Source organism: Felis catus, chromosome E3, assembly GCF_018350175.1.
Source record: "Felis catus isolate Fca126 chromosome E3, F.catus_Fca126_mat1.0, whole genome shotgun sequence".
In the NCBI taxonomy this organism is placed as follows: Eukaryota; Metazoa; Chordata; class Mammalia; order Carnivora; family Felidae; genus Felis; species Felis catus.
In genome coordinates this window covers 33,278,645-33,300,882 of record NC_058383.1, presented here as the reverse complement: position 1 = coordinate 33,300,882, position 22,238 = coordinate 33,278,645, and the positions used below count along the sequence as shown (strand labels likewise).

Genomic DNA, 22,238 nt, shown 5'->3' with positions numbered 1-22,238 from the left:
TGGGACAGTCTGAAGATCAAATAGTGTAATTTTGGAAAATACCAAATGACATGTGGACATACTGATGAACTACGCTATGTCAAGAAAATTTGCATAATTTTAGTTCCCCAAAACCCAAGTAACAATACTCTCAAGCAAATACAAGTAGGATATGATATAGCTTTATAACGTGACCCAGAACTTAAGCGGTGATTTCCACTGTGGATATTTAAACTCTTTGGTTCCAAAAGCAACCCTCATCTATTGCCAGATGCCAGTGTGTTGGTGTAAGTGTGTTGGTGTAAAAATGGAAGGAAACAGTAACTTGCACTTTTCTCTATTTGCCATAATTTCCATAAGGAATATGTGTTACTTTTACAATGGAAATGTATAATTTTCAATTGTGTGACTGTAAGCCTTTCTGTAACAACCCTCTCAAGGTTCATGGTTATTTATGAGTCTCAGACTCATGTGCTCTGGCTAGAATTCAGTGCCCTCCATCGATAGCACCTAGTAGCTCTCTTCCTCCCCGCCATCCTTCAAAAATTCCAAGAATCAGCTAGGCTTACCGCCATTTGATCTTTCAACATATACTCTTAGTACACACACTTTGTGCTGTTAGCCCAGCCCAGAACTTCCCTCAAACTCACCAGTTGGCGTCTCCAGCCATGGTGTTTGAGATCCCTTGGAGAAGCTCATCGTATGAAGGGTGGACAGTTGGCTCAGTCTGGGCCAGTCAGATTCAGTCTGCTGGGAAGATGGAGTTGAGTGGAGGGGCAGTCATCTTCCACCTTGTAGAAGAAGAACCAAAGGAAGCTTGTCTGTTGTGAAATAACCAAGCAGGGAGGAGAGACAGAGGGTGCCGGAATGGCATTTGAGTCCATGATTCCAATGAATCCCTTACTTCCTGGTGCACGGCCATCCTGGGTACTGTATTCTTATATTCAATTTGGAAGCCTGTCTGTTTGGTTTAAGTTGGCTTGAGTTGGGTACTATTGCACAAAGTTAAAGAGACCTAGCCTTTATGAATTCCATGCTTATATTTTTCTAAGAAAGGTGTATTTCTTTTCTTTTTTTTTTTTTTTTGTAAGATTTTACTTTATTTTGAAAGAGAGAGGGAGAGAATCTCAGGCAGGCTCCATGCTCAACGTGGAGCCTGATGCGGGGCTCAGTCTCTCGACCCTGAGATCATGACCTGAGCTGAAATCAAGAGTCAGACGCTTAACCAACTGAACCACCCAGGTGGCCCAAAAGGTGTAATTCCGAGAAAGGTTATTCCTTTTCTTTGAGCCAGTCCAAATCCCACTCTTCCTGTAGCCCCCTCCTCTGGGGAGTCTTCCCTGTTAACCCTGTTCACACTCATCTTCCAGTTGCCCATAATTGCCTCCATCTGTCTACATATCCACCTACTTCATTGTGTTTTGGCATCTGCTGTTTCATAACTGTGCATTTTGTAGGCATCCTGGGAGCTGAAAATTTGTCTTTTTCATTTCCTTTGAATACCACAATACCGACCACGCTGCCAGGCAGAAATTAATTTCCTGAATGGGAATACAACTTCGGGGCAATCGCTGGGAAAGTGGCTAGGGAAGACTTCAGCCTTCGTTGACAACCCCACATAAGTCCCCTCTTCCTTTCCGAACACATATTCTGAAAGTGGTCCCTGGTCGGTGCTTGCTCACACAGGTTGATTCAGCAAGCACAGGTGGGTATTGGTGCGGTGCAGGGGAGACGGATTTGAAGAGTGAGTCATGTATCTCCATTTCCTATCTTTGTGATCATTTAGCCTCACTGAGGTTCAAATGTTTTTTAAAATCTAAGAAAGAGCTGGTAATAACCCTCTCTTTACTTTTTTTTGGAGAATTAAATGAAATCATGTATGTATTGTCAAATAGCCCGGTGCATAAGAATGCAGGTTCTGGAGTCAGAATATCTGGGTTGAAATCCTTTCCCCACCACTTGCAAGCTGTGAGATATTAGCTAAGCAGCATAACCTCTGTGTGGCAGACCGAGGCAGTGATGGCCCTAGGCTTCTCTCTCTCTCTCCATACAGTTCGGGAATCCCTTCTGCTGGGTCTCTGGGATAAGCCGTGGAACTTGCTTTGGCTGATGGGTCCACAGCAAATGTGACACAAGCAGAGACTTAGGAAGTCCCTGTCCTCCTTTGCTGCTCTGGGACACTGATACCACGCGAGGCAGCTCAGGCCAGATGGCTGGATGGTGCGATAGGGTTGGGTGCCTTGTCTGCTGGCCAACAGCCTTCCAGCTCCACTCACATCAAAAATGAGTGACGGGCGCTTGTGTGGCTCAGTGGGTCAAGCGTGCGACTCCTGCTTTAGGCTCAGGTCTTGGTCTCATGGTTCATGAGTTTGAGCCCTGCACCGCGGAGTCTTCTTGGAACCCTCTCTCTCCCTCTCTCTGCCCTGCCTCCGAGCATGCTTACACATGCGCTCTCTGTCTCTCAAAATAAATAAATAAACATTAAAAATATGAGCCTGATCTAGATCATCCAGTCATCATCCAAGCAAAGTTGCAGGAGAGAGTCCAGCTAAGATCAGCTGAGCTGGCTTAGATCAGAATCATGAGGTAAATAAATGCTTGAGTTTTAAGCCATCATAGTTTGGGGATGTTTCTGAGCAGCAAAAGATAACTGATGTGCTCTCCATGCCCCATTTTTCCTCATCTCAATAAACAGTAGTACTTGCTATATCAAGTTGCATGAGAATTGAATGAGTTAGTATGTGCACCACACTCACAACATGTCCAAACCACGCGGTGCATAAAATGTGTTATTTATCATTGCGTGAAAGTGCACACCGCTCGAGATGCCAAGCATCTACCCAGCACGTGTTCCTTCCCTTTCCTCTTAAAATGTGTTCATCGATGAACTAAAGTTCAAGTTAAACCTCAGGCTGATTTTCTTCAACTCTTTTTAGTCGGAGAGGAAACGATGGGTTTTCCCCCAGTGCTGTTTAAGCCAACTTGGTCTGAAAGTGTCCGTCATCTTCTACAAGACCCTCAGATCGAGCTCTTGCAGAGACTCTGGTATGATAAGTGCCCACCCAGCTCTTTCTTCGCCCTGCTTGAGTGATTTGTGTGCAACCACCTTGGGCATCTGGGCAGCAGGCCTCTGAGAGGAGTGGATGGGATGTGTCATTTCTCCATTCTGTTCCTCTGCTAAGTCATGCTGGGAGAGCACTCACAATGAGCAAGGAGGATTTTTTTTTTTTTTTTGTAACAAAAGGTAAGGCAAGATACCTATCTTAAAATCAAAGGGAGTCGACAGGCAGGAAGCAGAATTTTCTTTGTCTGGACATGTCTTGGTATAGGCAGAGGGAAAGAATGACCGCTGGAAGGTCCTGACGGAGGCACAGCTAACAGGCACGGACGGATTTACAACACCTTCTGTTTATTTGGTGGCTATAAAATCCTTCCGCTCCTGAGATTTAGAGTTGTTGTTTTCAATTTGCCAAGAGGTTCTTTTCTCCAATGAGGGATGAAGTCTGCCTGGAAAAAAGGACTATTCATAAACCAGAGCGACGTCAATAAGGGAATGGAGTCTGTCTCACTGACCTATGAAAGACAGCCTCCGGTCATACTCAGTTGGACAACTGTTAAGTGTTGTCTTCCACGTCTGCCAAACCTACACTTGAGGGCTGGCTCTGCCCTTCACTAGTTTAATGACCTTGGGTTAGTTGTTTGATGACTCTAAGCCGTGGTCTCCACATTTGCAGAGGTTGAAAAGGCAGTAGCTCTAATTGAGATGTTGTGCCGATTAAGATAATAAATTACGCGTGGTTAGGTCAGCTCCTGGGAAACAGTGAGTGCTTAATAATGACACCTAATAATACCGTTGTATCAAACAATTATTGCATTGTGTACCAGCACTGACACTGAGGGATATAAAAAAAAAATAAGTTATAACCTTTGTCCAAGAGCAGAGATTTAGCAAACTTTTCCAGTAATGGCTAGAGAGCAAATATTTTAGGCTTTGTGGGCCAGGTGATTTCTGTTACAAATGCTCAACTCTGCCGTTGCAGCAGAATAGCAGCCGTGGACAGCAGACACACAGGCATGGCTGTGTCCCAGTAAAACGTTATTTGCAAAGATAAATCGTGGGGGGCACCTGGGTGGCTCAGTCGGTTAAGCGTTTGACTTTGGCTCCGGTCATTATCTCATGGTTCGTGACTTCGTGCCCCGCATCGGGCTCTGCATGGCCAGCACAGAGCCTGCTTCACATCCTGTCTCCCTCTCTCTCGGCCCCTCCCCAACTCTTAAGTGCACATGTGTGTGCTCTCGCTCAAAAATATTTTAAAAAATTCTTAAAAAAAATACATGGTGGGCTGGATTTAGTCCACAGGCTGTAGTTTGCCCACCCCTGTCCTAGAGAACAGCACAGTTAGGAGTGTCTTTGGCTTCATGTAACAGGAAACCCCACCAACGTGAAGGCTTGAGATGGACAGCTACCGATGTTGGCTCAATGATCCAAAGGTATCCACCAGAAGTTTTATGATTCTCTGTGTATTTCCTCTGTGCTTGTTAGCCACATCACATCCACATTCAAGACAGGACGGAGAGAAGGGCAAGAGCCCCTTTTATTAGGAGAGCAAAGACTTTCCCAAGATTTCCTTGCTGATTCTGCGATGTCAGACTGGCTGGCCCATGTTGCAGTGCAGGCTGAGGAGGTAAATTTTTGTCACCTCTGTCATTTATAGTAAAGGTGGGCAGTGGGGAGACGGAGGTGAGACTGGTGTTAGGTAAGCCAGTGAAAGTGTCTGTTACACCACTGGGTAATGTCACTCATCCAGAAAGAGACACACACAGAATTACAATACAGCATGCTTAATAATTTCTCTCTCTCTCTCTCTCTCTCTCTCTCTCTCTCTCTCACACACACACACACACACACACACACACACAAATGAAAGATATAATGGGAACTGAAAGGGGAGAACCTGATTCCTTGTTAGTTTAGAATGTTATAATTAGGTGTTCATTAAGAAGGCTGTTTGAACAAGGAAATGCTGCAGGTTTCTAAATGGAGACTAAAACATTTGATAAGCAAAATGAATTATAGCAAGACTGAGCATTATCGTGTTAGATCAATGACGTATGGTTCAAAATACCCACTCCCTCCCACCTCCATGGGAAAAATATGCTGGACCCATCAACGTTGAGTCTGGCTGCGCAGCTTGCCTGGAATCATGAAGCGTAACGCACACTTGACCATAAGCTTGGTCGTCCGACTCAATGAGGTGGTAGCAGGTGGATGTCATGAAATAAGCAGAGAGGCTTGAAATGAGTTTTAGGGGTCAGGCTTGTCCTCTTGCACCTTTGCCATCACCACGAGACAAGCTTCCCCTTGGTAGCTCTTGGCCCTTTAACTGGGGCTCAGAATGAATGTGTCTGGAGTAGACCTAAGTCAAGCCCATCTGAACCTAGGCTTGAAGCACAGATGCTCAGCCGAGCTTAATAAACTCTCACCCTACCTACAGATACTTGAGGGAGAGTGAATAATTGTGGTCTTAAAGCACCGAGTTTTTGGGGTGTTTGTTACACAGCACCACCTGATATACCCGTGGAAAAGTACATGAATTCCAAACCCACTAATTCAGAAGCTGTGTTAGTGTGGACTGCTTATCCATTCACCATGTGTTGGTTGGCACATGATATTCTAGACCCTCTGCTAAATTTTAGACACATCTAGTAGTGTCTGCTAGATATGAAGACAGATGAGACATGGTACGTTTTAACAGTGTGGTGTGTTGGAAGACACAAGACGAAATGGAGATCTCTGAGAAAGGGGGGGGGGATTATTACTTCTGTGGAGAAGAGGAAAAGGAACCAGCCAGTAGGGAGAGCTTCCTGGAGGAAAGGGGCATCTGAATTGCCGTTTAAATTTTTTAGAATACTTTCTATTGATTTTTGAGAGACAGCGCTAGAGCACAAGCAGGGGTGGGGCAGAGAGAGAGAATGAGAGACATAGAATCCGAAGCAGGCTCCAGGCTCTGAGCTGTCAGCACAGAGCCTGACGCGGGGCTTGAACCCACGAACTGCAAGATCATGACCTGAGTGGAAGTCGGAGGCTTAACCGACTGAGCCACCCAGGCGCTCCTGAATCTCCATTTAAAAGCCAAGTAGAAGATCTCAAGGTGGATGAGATGTGGGGAGACAGGGGGAGGGGGACTTTCCAAGCAGAGGGATCAGCGTTATGCACAGTCCAGGGGCAACAAGGAGCACCCCAAATGTGGGGGAGCCATTAGCAATTTGGTATTTCCAGAAGGTCAGGGGTGAGGGACCAGGATCAAGAATCTCTTGATTCTTCCAAGGAGTTTTTGCTCACCTGTAAGGATAATGGAGAGAATGTACATAATTTAACTTACTCAGATTCGTAATAATTACGTACCTACAGCAACATTTACGCAGTGCTTCCCAAGATGCTGTATACCGGGCTGTGCACATGTATTTCTCCCAACAACTCTAAGTGGGTAGGTGTCATTGTTATTCCCATTTAAAAGGTGAGAAACTGAGGCTTTGGAGAGGTCAAGTGGCTTGTCTGAAGTCACAGGGTGACCGCAGGAGTGGGTGTTTGACCAAAGCTGCTCAACCCAGATTCTTCCTCCGTCACCACTGCTGTTAGTGCTTTTCTGTGAACCAAAGCTGGGAGGTGGCCAGGTCCCTCAGGGAATCATTGCCAAGCACACTGGAACTCGTGTTCCTCACATCTACAGTTTCAGCACGCTGTATTGACTCTTGTTACATGAAAGTCACGGTGCTAGTCGATGGGTTCAAGTCTGAATAAGACTTGACCCCCGCCCTCAAGAACTTTGAGTGACGGGAAAACAAGGCAGAGCACCAACAATTCTTGTCTGTGCACGAAGGTCACTTCCTTGAGGCTGTGGCTTCTGAACATGGCTCTGGGTCAAAGCTCCTCGAGCAGGGAAGGGTTTTGGGGGTTTTGTTTGGTTATTTATTTACTTATTTAAAGTTTATTTATTTACTTTTGAGAGAGAGAGAGAGAATAGGGGAGGGGCAGAGAGGAATCCCAAGCAGGCTCCACACTGTCAGCACAGAGCCTGGCATGGGACTTGATCTTATGACCCTGAGATCATGACCTGAGCTGAAATTAAGACTCAGATGCTAGAGCGCCTGGGTGGCTCCGTCAGTAAGTGTCCAACTTGGGCTCAGGTCATGATCTCGTGGTTTGTGAGTTCGAGTCGGGCTCAGTGCTGACAGCTCAGAGCCTGGAGCCTGCTTCAGATTCTGTGTCTCCCTCTCTCTCTGCTCCTCCCCCACTCACACTCTGTCTCTCTCTCAAAAATAAATAAAAACATTCAAATTAAAAAAAATGAGTCAGACGCTTCACCAAGTGAACCACTTAGGTTTTGTTTAACATAGAGCTTTCGGTGTCACCCCAGATCAACTGGACCAGAATCTCTTGGAAACTGTTTCTCTCCCTCCTACTCTTTCCTCTTAGATGATTCTGTAGTCTCTGTGGAGGTGAGGTTCCACATGGCACAGGTAACCCTGTTGGTTTTCCTCTGCCTCCCCCAACATGGCGTGCGTTGGGCCAGAGTCCCCTCCAGCCAATGGTCAGGGATAGCCAGGCGGCCGCTTCCTCCCAGGTGAGTGGTGGCTAGAAACTGATTATAATTCCAAAGGCACATTTGCACCTCCTGAATTCTAACAACTGCCAACCTTTATCCTCTCTCCCTGGACCAATGCTTTGAAAGTGCCCACTTGCCTCAAGCCATGTCAAACCCACAGCATAATATCCAGCGTGGCATTCCTCCCGGACTCACTTGTGGCTCCTCCTGCCGTATCTGGTCAACAGCGTTCACCAGAGAAGGGATAATGGCTGAAGCCTCATCTAGGGTGCAGTCAGCAAGCAGAGCTGTATCTAAATTGCGGTCTGCTACATCTTGTTGGACAAGGGAGGGACCAGCTCCTTCTGGATACAGATGGGGTACACTCACTCTGCTGTGCTGGTGGACCGTCCTGGAGAGTGGGATACAAGATTACCCAAGCACACGCTTTTCTGTTCCCGACTGTTGTGGATTTGAAAGTATATTCTTTTTTAATACTAAAATATTTCTGGGACGAATAGCTTAGCAACCAATCGGTATTTTCTAAGATGGTCCTAAATGACGCAAGCCAGTGCATGAAAATACCGACTCCGCATTTTCTTAAAAACAATCTTAGATCACTGTCATTTCAGAAAAAGTCTTGCCCAAAAAGTTGAAATGGAGGAGATTTTCCTATCATTGTACCAGTTTAGCGAATGCAGGAACCGCAGTGGGCTGAATGGTGCCCCCCTCCCCCAAATCTGTCCAGGTCCTAATGCCTCGAACCTGTGGATTTGACCTTATTGGGGAAAAGAGGTTTTGTCAATGTAACTGAGTTAGGCTTATTTTAGATTATCTGGTGGTCCCTAAATCCAGTGACTAGTGTCCTCATAAGTGTGAGGCAGAGGGAGGAGGGACACTGACAGTCACCAGAAACTGGAAAGGCAAAGGACGGATCTTTCCCCCCAGTGCCTGGAAGCGTGACCCTGCCCAAGCGTGCTTTTGGACGTCTGACCTCTAGAACTTCCAGAGAATGAATTTTCTCTTGTTTCAAGTCACCCAGTTTGTGGCAATTTATTACAGGAGCCATGGGAAACCGATACAGAAACTGAACGTATCCTAGGTACAGACCAGAAAGGGCTGAAACAGTATGTGGGAAACCTTGGGAGGGGCTTGGGGATACGACGGAGGTCCCCAGTAATGGTAGATGAAAACCAGACCGAGAGGGCATTGGAGTCCTCAGTGGAGGGACGGACGCCCATGTTGGGCACAGACCAAAGGCTGTGATAGACTTCTCCCGCACAGCCACCAGCCTCAGAGCTCTTGCTGCCTACTCAGCTAGGATCAAGTGAGGCAGCCGTGTTGCCTAGATATTTACATCCACATTTAGGCCTGATTTCTGCCGATTTGGTGAAAAAAAATCTCTGAAAGAACACACACACCTGTATTCAAGTTGTATGTTCACAGGAGGATGGTTTTAGCTCGGGTTCCAGTGTGTGAGCCTGTGTTCAGTAAAGTGTCACAAAATTTTGCTGAATGTCTCTTCTTTTCCAGTCCCTGCGCTGAGCCCTGGAGCTACGGAGTTGATGAAGACGTGGTTTCCCCCTTAAGGTGTGCATCGCAGTGCAGCAATGGAGGGGACCACTCAGTGCAATACGGTACGTTTGAAGCATATTTGTGCATATGCGGGATGCAGTAACTACGTCTGTGGTTCTGTGTGTGTGCGCCTTTGCACGCGTGTACCTGTTAGTGCGTGGCACGCACTTGCCCGTGTGGACGTATGCACGCTTGGTGTGCAGCTCCACGTGCATTTGCTTTTGTTCACACGAGGGTGTCTGTATCCACGTGCCATCACACGGGCATTTGCCAAGATGAATGTGTGATCTGACTTGGGGAAAGTTTTTGTAGTTTCTTCACAAAGACTAATTGCTTTCCTCTTTGTTCCCATTGTCAAAGTTGGTCCCAACCAAGGGCTGAGCACACTGACACCAGCCCACCTTTAGTTAATAGTTCATGCATAGAATGTCACATGCCCTTCTTCCCCTCCCCCTCCCCTCCCCATACCCCCTCCCATCCTCCCCCTCCCCTCTCCTCCCTTCGCCTTCCTCTCCACCCCCTCCCTCCCTCACCCCGTCTCCCTCCCCCTCCTGTCCCCTCCCTCTCCACCCCTTCCCTCCCCCCCTCACCCCCCTCCCCCTCGCCCACCCTCCTTTCCCTCCCCTCCTCCCTCTCCCTCCCTCCCCTTCATCCCCTCCCCCTCCCTCCCCCCTCCCTCTCCTTTCCCTTCCCTCTCCCTCCCCGCTCCCTTCCCACCCCCTCCCCACCTCCCTTCCTTCCTCCCACCTCCCCTTTCCCTCCTTCTTCCCTCCTCCCTCCCTCCCTTTCCTCCCCTCCCTCTCCTCTCTCCTCTCCGTCCCTAACTTCCTTCAGCTAATCCCCAATTAGGAAAGGATGGATATCCTGCTGTTGAATCCAGGGAAGTTTGGTCCTTTGAGGACCCAACCCTGAGCCTATAAATTATATTGTGGGTTGGCTGTGTGTGGAGCAGGATTTTAAAGCACCCAAGGCCAGCCAAGGGCATCCAACTAAGGACCCTAAGCTCACTTGTGGGTCTTTATAAATGGCAAAGCCACTAAAAGAACTTGCTGTTTGACATTTGGAAGTCAAGAAAACATAGTGGAGGAGAGAGAAAGCGATGAGGAGCAGATCCTTGCCAGAGAGAAGTGTTGTGCTCTAGTCTTGGCTCAGCTTTGCGTTGCTGTGTGACCCTGAGCCGGCCGTGTCCCTCTCTGCGCTTTAGAGGGGCTGGGCTAACTGATCCAGCTAGGCGTTAGAAATAACAGAAAGTACTGGTTAAAAAGAAAACTGCCTGGGCCCCACTCCACAAGCGCTTGCTGAATCGGAATCTCTAGGGATGAGGTCCAAGAACCTGTATTTTTAATATGCTCTGCACATGATTCCTTTGCCCTCTGGAGTTTGGAAACAAATGGACAAGTCAGCCTCTCAAGTCCTTTTCAGATACTCAGACTATTATTCCGGGAGAGAAAATACTGGCAGTGCGCAGATGGGATTTTCGCAAGGAAAAGAAATGAAAACCTTCTATCTTGCAAGAAATAGAGAAACAAAAAAATAAACCGTTGGTGGAAGAATCACATCAGGCCAGCGGGAGAGAGCCTGGGGTGGGTGTCCGACCCAGAATGGTAAAGCCACGCTGGCTGGGTTCCAGGACCGACGACACTGTGCCAGCCTCCCCTCAGCGATCTGTCTCCCCAGCCCCCAGATGAGGGGAGCATCGTGCTCCTTGAAGCGTTTTGCAGCTATAAATGAGAAGCTCTGCAGTTGAATAAACAGCGCTATTGTCCCGATTGGTGAACGCACTCAAGTCTCATCTCCAGCTGTCGGTTTGCAGACTGGGTCACACAGGTGAGTCGGTCCACCTGCATCATTAAACAGTAGTACTAATAACAATGGCTTCAGATTTATTGAACGTTTATCGTACCACATGCTCTGCCTAGCTTTATACAGGAATTAGCCCACTTACCCCTTCCAACAATCCTTTGAGATAGGTGCTATTGTTACCCACATTTCAAAGGTATGAAAACTGAGGCCCACAGAGGCTAAGTAACTTGCCCAAGGAAACACAGCGTAGGGCCTCTGTCAGCCTCTAAAAGCCTATGTGCAAATCAAAAAAGGTACCCCCTTTTGAACTGGAACAAAATCCCCTCTTGGGGCCTTATAACTAATATAAATAGCTCAGATTAGCACCTTTTTGTGAAGAAGCAGCATCCCCTAAATCCATATGGAGCCAACCACAAGCCAGCCTGCATAGTTTAGCGAATGCAGGGCAATCTGGAGTCACCCCTCAGTCACCTCTTCATCTGTATGCACATGCACAGTGCACAACATGAACAACTGCACTGACTAGATCTAATACCACTACTATCTGGTGAGGCTGGGGCTTGACCCTAAGTTGTCTGACTCAGAGCCTATGCCTTCGACCACAACAAATTTCAGTTCTTGGCAACATGTAAAAATAATATTCACTTTTCTTTTCTCTTTTTTACAACAGGGAGACAGATGAGAGCATTTCAGTGCATATCAGGTGGGCATGCATGGAAGAGAGAAGAGATCAGATGGGGTACTCACTGCTTAGTCACTACGTGGATAATCACTCAGCAGTATGCTGGCACTCAGAGAATTCTGGTCATTGTAGTTTAAAATTTTTTTTTCTCAAATCAGATATTTTTAAGGCATACCCACCTGGCCTGTTGATTTAAAGTAGGATATAAGAGAAATTCTGAGGCTGAACTATGCATCACTGCGAGGCATGATAATTCTGCAAAGGAGGCTCAAGATGGTCCTTCCCCACGTTCATCTGATCAGAATTCTGCTTTGGCACATCCAGCATTTCAAAATGAATGTTAGAAAGAGAAGCTTTTATTAAGAACTCTCAAACTCAGTGGTAAAGAAACAAACAGTCCCATTAAGAAATGGGCAGAAGACAGTAAAGTAAGAGCCATTTCACTAGAGGAGAGATCCAGATGGCAGATATACCCATGAAAAGATGCTCACCGTCATTAACTAGGAGGGAAATGCAAATTAAAACCATAATGAGATTTCACTACAACGCCATCAGCATGGCCAAAATAAAAAACAGTGACAACACCAAATGCTGGCAGGGATGCAGGGAAAGTGGACGGTCCCCACATTGCTGGTGGGAATGTCACAGGGTACAGCCACTCTGGAAAACAGTTTGGCAGTTTCTTAGAAACTAAATACACACGTGCCATATAATCCTGAAACTGCCCTGAGGGCAGTTATTTCAGAGAAATGAAAAACATACAACAGCCTGCACGAGAATGTTCATAGAAGCTTTATTTACGGGCGCCTGGGCGGTTCAGTCGGTTAGGTGTCCCGCTTTGGTGCAGGTCATGATCTCACCGTTTGTGAGTTTGAGCCCTGCACTGGGCTCCGCATCTGGGCTGACAGAGCTCTCTTTCTCTCTCTCAAAAAAGTTTTATTTCGATGAGTCCCAAACTGGAAAGAACCCAGTGTCCTTCAGTGAGTGAATTACTAACCAGATTTTGGTACATCCGTACCACACACTAGTACTCAGCAATAAAAAGGAGGAACCTATTGATACAAATAACACACTGAATAGATTTCAAGGGAATTATCCTGAGTTTAAAAAGCCAGCCTCAAAAGACTATATATGGTATGGTTACATTTATATAAGATTCTTGAAATAACAAAATCATAGAGGACAGACCAGGGGAGCCGGGGATGGGGATCGTGTGGGGAGGGGTGGGTGTGGCTAGGAAGAAGGGGCCAGGGAGCCTCGCGATGGAACAGCCCCGTGTTTCCATTCCGATGGCCGTCAAACGGATCCACACGTATGAGAAACGTATAGAAACACACGCGCATGCACACACACGAGTGCATATAAAACTCACGAAATCTGAATAAGCTCCAGGGGTTCTATCAATGTCCAGTTCTTTGTTGTGCTAGATGTTCTTACTGGGAAAAAAAGGACGAAGGATGAACATCACTGAACTTCCCCCCTCCTCCCCATTTCCTATGAATCTATAATTACTTCAAGATACGTAGTTAAGGGGCGCCTGGGTGGCTCAGTCGGTTAAGCGGCCGACTTCGGCTCAGGTCATGGATCTCACGGTCCGTGAGTTTGAGCCCCGTGTCAGGCTCTGGGCTGACAGCTCAGAGCCTGGAGCCTGTTTCGGGTTCTGTGTCTCCCTCTCTCTGACCCTCCCCTGTTCATGCTCTGTCTCTCCCTGTCTCAAAAATAAATAAAACGTTAAAAAAAAAAATTAAAAAAAACGTAGTTAAAAAATATAATTGGGAAATATTTGCACAGTATTAGGCTACAGGAGCTATACAGTTCAGTATATAATTTAACGTTTACTTATTAGTGAGCGAGAAACAGAGCATGAGCGGGGGAGGGGCAGAGAGAGAGAGAGACACACACACACAGAATCGGAAACAGCTCCAGGCTCTGAGCTGTCAGCACAGAGACTGACGCGGGGCTTGAACTCACAGACTGGGAGATCATGACCTGAGCCGAAGTCGGACGTTTAACCGACTGAGCCACCCAGGCGCCCCTCTATAGTACAATATATAAACCATGCTGGCGATAAGAATACATGGTACAGTGAGAAGTAAAATCAAGAAAAGATACTTTGACCACAACTGTATTCAACTCAGGTTTTCATACACTAAAAACAAATATGATCCATAATTAAATGTGGGAAGGGCAGTCTCAATTTGTCACGAATGTCTCCTTCTTTAGAAATAAGACCTGTGGTAGAGGAATCCTCACACATATGCATGAAGAAGCGTGTGTGAGGAGGCTGATAGCTACATTATTTATAATAGAACACAGGACAACCTAAATGTCCATCACATCTTGTGGAGATCCACTTCAAGGAATAGTACGCAGCACTTAATAAGAACAAAGAAGATTTTTATGTGCCAGCATGGACAGGTACCAAGGATGTCCTTGGGGGAAACAGAGGCATGACATTTTTATTTTATTATTAAATTTTTAAAAAATGTTTCTTAAATTTTATTTTTTTTTAATTTTTTTCAACGTTTATTTATTTTTGGGACAGAGAGAGACAGAGCATGAACGGGGGATGGGCAGAGAGAGAGAGGGAGACACAGAATCGGAAACAGGCTCCAGGCTCTGAGCCATCAGCCCAGAGCCTGACGCGGGGCTCGAACTCAACAGACCGCGAGATCGTGACCTGGCTGAAGTCGGATGCTTAACCGACTGCGCCACCCAGGCGCCCCTCTTAAATTTTATTTTTGAGAGAGAAAGAGACAAAACATGAGCAGGGGAGGGGCAGAGAGAGAGAGGGAAACGATCCAAAGTAGGCTCCAGGCTCTGAGCTGTCAGCACAGAGCCTGACATGGGGCTTGAACCCACGAAACATGAGATCGTGACCTGAGCTGAAGCTGGACACTTAACCGACTGAGCATGAGGCATGATATTTTTGAGTAAACAAAAATAATTTGCAGAATGATAAATTCTGTATGTAATATATATACTAATTATATACAACTTCGTTATATATTATGTATGTGTTATATATAATTATATATGTATAAATATATAATACACACGTGTCATTGTTTTTTATGAGAAGAGGAGGAAACACGCATGACCGTGTACATGTTTGTGTAAAGGAAGAGAAAGGTTGTCCAGAAAGATGTACCTCAAGCTGATAGTAAATGTTCAAAGATTAGGGCAGACATGTGCCAAGTACAAGCCATGCACTTTATAAACATCTTTTGCTTGCAACAACCCCAGGAAGCAAGCACTGCTCCTGTGGAACCCCATTTTCCAATATGGCGGCATGGAGGTGGGAAGTAGCTTACTCAAAGCCAGACATCTGAGCTGGGACTAGTCCCTGAGCCACTGCACATATCTGTCCACCATGCTGATCTTGGACTCTCTCGGTGGTCAGTCCAGGGTGTGCGGGAAATTGACTTACTGCCGGAGACCACAGCCTCCGGCAAAGTGGAGCTAGCTGGGACGACAGAGGTTGAGTGGGGGTCCAGGTCCCCACCCCCCTGAGGCCTTGTTTCCAGGATGCACCTAGGCCAAAGCGGCAGTGTGACAGGCTACTGTCTGCTCAGTGAAAGCAAATGACGGCACAGAGTTGCCATCGTCAAACAGCCATGCTGTGGCTAGGACACTGCCGCTAATCCCTGTCTGTGGAAGTCTGGAAAGAGTTGGCCGCAGAAGGGAAGCCCCACGCATCTCGTCTCTAAAGCGTGGCCCTCCTGCCAGAAGTAACGTGGCTCAGGGTGGGGACAGGAGACGCTGGGGGAGGGCTAAAAGGAGGGCTTTCCATTCAGTGCTGCAGTGGAGGTGGCCTCCGTGCAACCTGGGAATTTGATGAGAACGGTGGGTGGGGGAGAGGACAGAACGAACGAACGCTGTCTGGGTGCCCTGTACATCAGCCCTCACGGCGATTACCCGCTCATCCCGTTCCGCAGCTGAGGGCCAGAACATCAGGCCAGAAGACTTGCTTTCTACATTTTTAAAAGAACTTTTACTCCTTCTTTAAAAAAAGATTCCCCACTTCCCCTCCCCCTCTGCCCCGGACAATCACCATGCTACTCTCTGCTTCTGGGAGTCTATGTTAGAAACAGAAACGGAATCACCCAGCATTTGTCTTTCTGTCCTTGGCTTGTGTCCCTCAGCATAATGCCTTCTGGTGTCATCTGGTTGTTGCAAATAGCAGGATTTCCTGCTTTTTTCAAGGCTGGATATTCCTTAATTCTCATTCTCTCTCTCTCTCTTTCCTCCCCACTTTCTCTCTCTCTCTCTCTCTCTCTCCCTCCCTCCCTCCCTCATTTCAGCTCCAACATCACCTCCCGTGGAAGCAGCCTTCCCCGACCTCCGCACACCAGGTTATCTTTCTATGGGAAAGGCCCTCTTCCCACCGTGAACTTCACCTTTGTAGCACTTCCTCTCCCCTAAATAGTCACCGGAGAGCTGGTTGTGCAGGGAGCGTTGTGATCTCTTCCTCTCCCTCTGGAGTGGGAGCTCCACAAAGGTAGAGGCCAGATTTGCACCGTTCATTATGGAGTCTCCACTGGCCCACACAGAGCCCCACACAGAACCCCACACAAAACAGTTGTCCAATTAACACGGACACACGGATCCCGCGTTAAACATAAGGTCAAGGTTTCACGGTATTATGATGACAATGAATATAATGAAATAATCGGTGATTTGGGATCTTGTTTCACTCAGTCACTCCACTTCTCTTTATCTTATTTATTCCCTACAACACTCTAGGCTTTTCCAAGCACTGGAGTACCTCGTTGGTGACAAAACAGACACCATCCTTGACTTTAAAGGCAGAGCTCACCATCTAGGATGGAGGGGCCCCACGGGGGCGGGGGGAGGGGCGGTTCGGAAGCTGAAACCTTGTAGGAATGTTGCTCAGGGTGAGCACTGTGGGTCCCCGAGTTGGCGCTGGGCACAAGGTCCACTTGTGACCTTTCCACAGTCCCTCAGAGGCTCTCAGGAAAGCCCATGTGTATTCCGCCTGTCTGTCCTGGTCCTTGATTATCGGGGTGTTTCACTGCATTCTCAAAGTCCCCTTCAAGGGAGCCCGTTTGACACCATGGAAGAATACTCAGGTTTTGATCCAACCTCCCCTTCTTAGAGCTATATGAGCTGCTGAGAAGACACTCAGATGCTCTGAGCCTTTCTGTCTTCATCAGCAGCAACAGGTTGACATGCGTATCATAGGGTTATTGTGATGATTAACAAGGCAAAGCAGATTATGTGCCAGCCTTGTGGCTGAGCCCATGGATACAACCCCACAGAAGAGAGGCTAACTTCTCCATCCTTTTCTCACTATGTCTTTCCATTGGGAGCTCCTATGCGTTTTCAAGCCTCAGGGAGGACCCTGGGCATGGTGTTATCCACAGGGCAGACACAGAAACTCAACTCTAATGAAGCTTCTGGGAGTTCTGATAGCATTCACTCCTTGATCAGCCCCTGCCTGGGTTTTGAGAAACAGACAAACCCATGCATTCATTCGGCTATGATTTCAACACCCTCTCCCTCCCTCTGGAAGCTGACTTTTCCTTAAGACAAAGAATCACTGTGCCATTGAATGTCTAAAACTGGTGTTTATCTCCCTCCTTCCAACCCTCTCTTCCTTGGTTCCTTCCTTCCTTTGTTCCTTCCTTCCTTTTCTCTTTCTTGTTACTTTCTTTGTCTGAGCTGATTGCCAATATTCTGTCACCATCACCACCACCACCTTCTGCCCTTTCATTAGATACATTTTTCAGGGAGTCCTAGGACATTATATAATAGTCTTTGCAAAAGGCTGGTGCATTTTTATGTTCTCCCCTTTCATTCCCAAGTGTTTATAAGGAGAGAACAAACTGCAGCCAGGAACAAAAAGCAGAGAATTGGACAATATGCCTTTCCCAGACCCATGTACAGAACTGGCCACTGGGCATCTCCCCTGGGGGGTCTGGCAGGTACTTCAAATACAAGGAAGCCCCCAGATGGGCCTCCACACACCTGCTCCACCGTATCCTTCCCGTCTGAGGGCAGTCGCCCCTTCCCAAGTGTTTGGGTTCATCTTTGATTTCGCTTTCGTTCACACCCCACATAATGGTCCATGAGTTCATCCTGTTGGGCTCTGCTTCCAAAGCACAGTCAGAATCCACGCCTTTTCTCCATTTCCACTGCTCATACCATGTTCTCACCCGCCAGCATCCCTCACCTGGATTCCTCAAAAGCCTCCCCAAAGGCTTCCTGGCAACCTTCTTCCCTCTACAGTCTGTACTCAGCACAACGGCTCGAGCAAACCGTTCAAAACCTAAGTCAGATCACATTTTTCTTATGATATTTCCTTGGCTTAAAACCTTGCAATGTTGCCCTGATTCACTCAGCGCGAAAACCTAATTTCTTACAACATCTGGCGTCCCATTATCTCTCTGACCCATTTCTGTAGTCGTAATAATAGTAATACCTAAAGTTTATCATGTGCTTATTACGTGCCAGGTCCTCAGGTTTTATAGGTATTACTCAATCCCATAATAATTCTGCGATGCAAGGACTGTGGTTATCCCTGTTTTACAGGTAAGGAAACAGAGTCACAGAGTGGATGGGTGGCTTGCTTGCAACCTACTTCTTGGAAATGATGGGCCAGGAGTCACCCTCAGACCCCCCACTATTTTGAGCACTCACTAGGGGGTCTTGCCCATGGCAATGATCACTGTGGCATCGGGGGGAATATGTTTGGAACTCTAGCTTTGCCACTCACTCATCGTGTGACCTTAGGCACGTCACTTCACCTTTCTGCATCCTTGTCCCATAAATTAGGATTTAAAAGAGGGTTGGTATTATCACGATGATAAATGAGAACACTGGAAAAATGCTTGTCATGTGTTAAGGACTCCATCAATACAAGATCTCTTTGGCTCCTCTCTCTTCCTCCCAAGAAATGTGGAATGGTACACTCGTCCAAGAGACAAGACACTAAAAAGAACATCGTTCTGATACCAGCTGCCAGGGTGCATGGAGATTTCTAGACTTCCAGAAACACGAAGCACTCCAGAACTGCAAGTGGCAGCCGGAGGCTTCTCGCCTCTTTGACAGAAGGACACTTGGGGCTTCCTGTCTGTGCACCATAACGCACATTTTCTAGGGGGCATATCAATTATGCATTCTTGCCTCCATTAATATTTCAGGTTTCATAAGCATAAATAAAACATACATTAATTAGAAGTTTGCAATCAGACCATCCTTTCCCGATCTTCTCCCGCCACCAGCCTTGTTTCCAAAGCCAAGAAGGTGTATGGTCCGCGGTCATAAATCATCTCGTGCCATCCTTTCAGGGCAAGGGCGAGCTCCCCTGCTGGGTCAGAACAACTGGTTCGAAGAAGCTTGCTGTTCAGTCACCAAGCACCGACAGCGACTGAATTCTATTGTTTTTCCCTTTTGGAAGAAATTAAAATTATTCATGAGGTGCCGCTTAGCTGAACACTTGGATCCTTCTCCCCCACAGCAGGGACAGGTTTCCTGGCCAGAACTTGCTGCCGAAGAATTTAACATTGGTTAAAAGCGAACATCTCCTCCAAGGGGGGACATTAATACACTTAATGTTCTAGGAGTCTTGGCATCTCTCGCTGAGAGGTTGCCAAATAAATTACATTAGGTAGGTACTTTTGCTCTTGATGGGATTAACAGGTGGCCCAAGGACATCACGCAGATGTATTCACTTGGAGCAGGTGCAAGCTGGTGTGCACTATTCAGATCTCCAAAGCATGGAATGACCAGCACCTTCAGTAGGTCCTTGGACATGTGCAAGCCAGCAGGTGCTACAGAACTTGGGTATTGTTCTCACTTGTACCAACGAGGGTCTGGGCATCTATAATGGTTTTCTCCCAATGTGTGAACTGGCAGAGGACAGGAAGGAGGCTGGTTCTTGGATTGCTCTCGGAGCCCCCCGAGGTAAGGGTGGCTAACTCCAATGGCTGCAGCCACACAATGGGAGGGAGCAAAACAGGCTGAATGAAGAGTCAGAATGAGAGACTAAGGCAGAGCAGCCAGGACACATGGGTCATACACAATGGAGCTCGACTTTGAACGCAGACCTGTCTGGCTCCCAAGTTCTCAAAATCTCTTCTGTGCACGACTTGGATCATGAAATAAAGCAGGACAGGCTTCAGAAATCCACAAATGCCAGGGAGTTCTGTCATAAATCATTTCCTGTGCCCAGCTCTCAATGGACAGATGAAAGGTCATCCTCTCCATTCTAGAAGAGAAAGAACTTATGTGACTGTGACTGCAGAATTCATCGCATGTTCCTCTGTTTCTGTCTCTTGTTCCTCTGAAGCACTGTGCTCAGGGAATTCCAACAAAGCCCACTCGTCCACCTGCCATGTTCTCTCCCTGATGGCATTCTGTCTTTCTGATACTTGGCTTTCTTCCTTCTCTGTGCACAGACCTCAGCTTCAGTCCCTCTTGCACTGAGTGGATGTTGGATCGAGCCCACAAGTCCCTTGCAAATTTTAGAGCTCTGGATCTGACCACAGAAGCACGAGAGTCCTCTGGGCACCCATCACTGAAGGCAGAATGTTCTGACCATGACCCCTGTGCCCAGCACCGTGGTTGGATGTGACCCGTGTGAATCCTTCATCAGTTCAAGAATCACTGCATTTTACCTGCCACACGACCCTCGTTTCTGCCATCTGACATGCCACTGCTCAGTGACCCATGCCAGTCGGTAAGGATCTGGTGAAAATTATTTACAAAATGGGTGCTTTTGTAAATTGCCAATAGCTGTGAAATTTGGTGCAAGCTTTTAGGGGAAAAATAAAGTTGGAAATGAAATCAAGAATTCGTAAGACTGTGGCGTGCCGTTTTCCTTGGCAGTTCTGGGAATCCATCCTGAGGGGAATCCTTCTTGTATCCTTATGCCGTTTATTGAGCACCTTCTCTGTGCCAAGCCATAGTTTACATAAACATCTCATTTATATCCTCAACACTGCCAGGGGGCAGATATAAATATCACAGTCACTGAAAGCCACGGAAACTACCATTCAGAGAGGTTGAGTTACTTGCCGGCGTCCTTCGGCTGCTGGGTAAGAAAGGATCCAGTTTTCAGCCCAAAGCACTTTTCCTTTAGACAAATTGCCCATGCATTTGGCCATACTCCATAGCAATGCTATTTTGGAAGCTCCATTTAATAAGTTAAAATGAGTTTTATGGGCAGCTGAGTAATTATCTGACTTGAACTCAATTAAAAATCGAGTCCATTCTGCCTGCGTTTGAGGGATTCTTTTGATTGATGCTGGACAAATGGATTTCTCCTTTTAACCAGAACTCCGAGGTGCAGATGGCCAGGCTGGCTTCTGTACAGTGTGTCCACAAAGAGGTTCGCGTGACAGACCCACGCGCCCACTGGTCCACGTGAGTACGTGGTGTGCATGTGCACCAAGCAGGGAAAAGATGCCTGACTCCTGCAACCAGGCATCTGATTTGCATTCTCAGCAGCCAAGTGGTTTCATTGAAACATAATTCTTTTCAAAAGGTCAGTGAGGCTCGAAGTGCATGGGCTCTGGAATCCCCAAAGCTTGTACACATGCCTGGCCGCTTGGCAGCTGTGTGAACTTGGGCAGGTCACGTCCCATCTCAGCAGCATTTGTTTTCATAGGTGACTGACGGAACGGGTGGTCGGGGACTTCAGTCGCAGGCAGCAGGAGCCAAGTGCAGGAGTCACAGGGAAGGACCAGAGAAGACCAGAGGCAGGTGCAAAGCTGTGCAGGGGCATCAGCTCCCCCAGATGCCCAGAATTGGTGGCCATCACTCCTAGCAGCACTTGATAGCCTGCACGGGCCCCAGCGCCGGCCCTGGACATCTGGGCACGGCGTTAGCCCGGTGCCCTTTATATGCCCGAGAAACTGGAAGACGTGGCCGCCAAGCCACTAACGGTTTTCAAAACAATTTCAAAACGTCCCCCGTGTTTTTGGTGCTCGTTGCTCTGATTCCACTGTAGAGAAGATGCAGCAGATTTGCAGAGCCTGGCAGTCACTGAGACCTGAGAGAGCGGGCATTTGGCATTTTCACCTTCTAAAGTAGGGGCGGGCTCTGCTTCAAAAGGCGGGGAAGATGTGGGTGGCAGAAGGAGCTTCGGGTGCTGGATAGGCGGCAGGAGACGGGCAAACACCTACTCCACGTGGGAATAATCACACCCATCCAGTTGCTTCCATCATTCACTCACTCATTGCATGAGCGTTTATTGGTCACCTATTATGCGCTAAGCACGGGGAAGCCGCCAAAACGGGCTTACTGGGAAGGTTTACGTCGCTGCTCAGAACAGCAGCATCGCCGTTTTCGAGCACGAGTTTTGTGCCAGGCACAGCACTGGGCACTTGACTCGTCTCCCTCTGCAAGTTCATGAGCCATTACTGCCCAAAGATCACGGCATGGCACCACCGTGCAATGATTCGCAATAGCAGGTGGTCAGTAAAAGTGAATTCTCTTTCTCCCCGGCTGGACAGGTTCGACGTGTGATCCCGGGAGATTAAGTTTTCTTGCTCTTCTTTTAGACATCAGTGAGCTCACGGATCAAAACATGGAAACCTGGTGATTGTGTCTGAGTGCGTGATGTCAGCCGCTCCACCTCAATCACT

General features: G+C 47.4%; 2 long non-coding RNA genes across 5 annotated transcripts in view; one reads left to right on the top strand and one right to left on the bottom strand.

The window, feature by feature from the left end:
* Positions 1–22,238, bottom strand: part of LOC123382541 — a 182,311-nt gene that overhangs the window by 3,198 nt on the left and 156,875 nt on the right. For 2 of the 4 annotated variants that reach the window (XR_006591059.1, XR_006591060.1), the window contains one exon: positions 10,553–10,981. This is a non-coding gene — a long non-coding RNA (uncharacterized LOC123382541). Of the gene's footprint in view, positions 1–629; positions 771–4,945; positions 6,323–10,552; positions 10,982–22,238 lie in introns of those variants that run through there. The other 2 variants (XR_006591063.1, XR_006591062.1) reach the window with 2 other exon arrangements.
* Positions 7,246–20,443, top strand: LOC123382542. Its single transcript, XR_006591065.1, has 2 exons — positions 7,246–9,202; positions 20,049–20,443. It is a non-coding gene; the product is annotated as an uncharacterized LOC123382542 (long non-coding RNA).